General features: G+C 39.1%; 1 protein-coding gene across 1 annotated transcript in view; it reads left to right on the forward strand.

Annotated features, from left to right (window-relative positions):
• LOC122265297 (protein O-mannosyl-transferase TMTC1-like) overlaps positions 1-2,500 on the forward strand; it is a gene marked incomplete at its 3' end in the record, with an annotated part of 27,463 nt that overhangs the window by 13,331 nt on the left and 11,632 nt on the right.

Raw genomic sequence — 2,500 nt, forward strand, 5'->3', positions numbered from 1 at the left:
TCTTTCCTGCACGATGCAATTATCCGTTTGGCTGACTGTATGAGACACGCTAGAGAGTTTTCATATTTAGAGCAGGGCGTTCCGGGAATCACGTATTTTCGTTTTGAAATACTAATTCTTAGAACGGTAAGATCTGAATCCTTCTCATTCTCTTGCTTTCTTTCATACTCTCTTTTATGTTCTTACCCTTTCTCTTACTCTCTTTTTCATGTTCTTACCCTTTCTCTTACTCGCTCTTTTATGTTCTTACCCTTTCTCTTGCTCTCTCTTTTATGTTCCTACCCTTTCTCTTACTCTCTTTTTCATGTTCTTACCCTTTCTCTTACTCTCTCTTTTATGTTCTTACCCTTTCTCTTACTCTCTCTTTTATGTTCTTACCCTTTCTCTTACTCTCTCATTTTTTCGTGATTTCTGTCTATCTATCTATCTATATCCCTTTCTTCTTATTGTTATTATTTTTCTTCTTCTTCTTCTTCTTCTTCTCTCTCTCTCTCCCTCTCTCTCTATCTCTCCGTTTCTTTCTCTGAAACCGTGAAGAAATGATATGACCATCTGACGCACAACAGAACGTTATTGGCAAAAGGAATAATAAAAAAGAGAGAGAGAGAGAGAAAAGAAAAGAAAAGAAAAAAAAAAGAATCTTGAAAAAGTAAACGTTGATAAAAGAAAAGAAAAGAAAAGAGAAACCAATTATGTGTAAAATGTTGATAAAGGTAAGAAAAGAAAAATATGAAAAAGAGGTTAGAAAATAAAAAAGGTTGTCAAAAGGTCAGAGCCACAATGAGAAAGAATTGCCGACAGGAATCTAGGAATTAAAACTCTCAAACTCTCTTTCTTTCGCTTTTCCTTGAGGGAGAAAAATTGTTGACTGAGGACGTTTGTAATTTCGTGTTCTTTTTAGAGAGAGAGAAAAAAAAATCATCATATCGCCATTAAGTTAAATTACATCCTATCATAACATCATTAGACCATAAAATGTATTACCATATTAACATCAAACCGTATTATTTATCAAAATATTATGATTAGACCATATCACATATTATCATAAGAAATTACACTACACGCATAGAATACAACATATACATGATGATATTTCTTCCAAGACTTAAGGGATGAATAACAAACAACTAAAACGATGTGAAATTATTCATTCGTTCATTGAAAAGGTCCCCATTTTCTTTTCTTTTGATTACAATCATTACAATCAACCATAATTGTAAAGGCATAAATTTAATTGTTCTTTCATCTAAGAGTGAGTAGTCCCTCTCTAGTCTTAGTATGTATATTGAAGCAAATTTTCTTCCTTCTAATACAATTCAAAAAGACCAATAAACCATATTCATCTTGTGGGATTTATGCAAAATAATAGGCAGTATTTTGCCTCTCCCACGTGGATTAAATGTAAACTCTGTACCTGCAAAGGATATTATGCCAAACAAAGATTCAATATCTGCACAAAGAGAGAAAGAGAGAGAGAGAAAGAGAGAGAAGGGGGAGGGCAGAGAAAAGAGAGAGGGAGATAGAGAAAGAGACAGAGACAGAGGGGAGGGGGAGTGAGAGAGAGAAAAAAAGAGAGAGAGAAGAGATAGAGAAAGAAAGAAAGAGAGAAAGAGAGAGAGAGAGAGAGAGAGAGAGAGAGAGAGAGAGAGAGAGAGAGAGAGAGAGAGAGAGAGAGAGAGAGAGAGAGAGAGAGAGAGAGAGAGAAAGAGAGACAGAGTAAAAAAAGAGAGGGCGAGAGCGAGAGAGAGAGAGAGAGAGAGAGAGAGAGAGAGAGAGAGAGAGAGAGAGAGAGAGAGAGAGAGAGAGAGAGAGAGAGAGAGAGAGAGAGAGAGAGAGAGAGAGAGAGAGAGAGAGAGAGAGAGTGAGTGAGTGAGTGTGAGAGTGAGAGAGAGAGAGAGAGAGAGAGAGAGAGAGAGAGAGAGAGAGAGAGAGAGAGAGATAAGAGAGAGAGAGAAAAAGAGAGAGAGAGAGAGAGAGAGAGAGAGAGAGAGAGAGAGAGAGAGAGAGAGAGAGAGAGAGAGAGAGAGAGAGAGAGAGAGAGAGAGAGAGAGAAAACGAGAGCAAAGAAATCCCAAACCAATACGATGTCCCAGAGATGAAATAACGGGGCGCGGTATGAGGAATGACACCTAGGAAACGGAAAACAAGGTCAAGAATCTCTAAGCAAATTTGGGACGTCTTTTGAGAGCTCCGTTTGTGTCCGGGTGTCTTCCCGGATCAAGAGGATAAAGTAAACGTCAGGAGGGCAGAACTAAGGGGACTGGCTGAGGTCCTTTGAGTGTGGGTGTTGGAGGGGGGCTGTGGTGGGGATGAAGATGGGGCTGATAGATAGAAAGATAACACAGATAGATAGAGAGATAGGTTCTGATTCTGATTCGTCGAGGGTAAGAACCGGAGAAGCCACCTTAGCGGTTCATCAGAGAGAACCAACGACCCGGAAAATGTCCGACATTTCACCAGCAGACATTTACAGCCGCTCGACCGCTATCTCTTGTAG

The sequence above is a fragment of the Penaeus japonicus genome, unplaced genomic scaffold (assembly GCF_977035675.1).
Source record: "Penaeus japonicus unplaced genomic scaffold, GWHDUDI00000001_assembly GWHDUDI00000012, whole genome shotgun sequence".
NCBI lineage: Eukaryota > Metazoa > Arthropoda > Malacostraca > Decapoda > Penaeidae > Penaeus > Penaeus japonicus.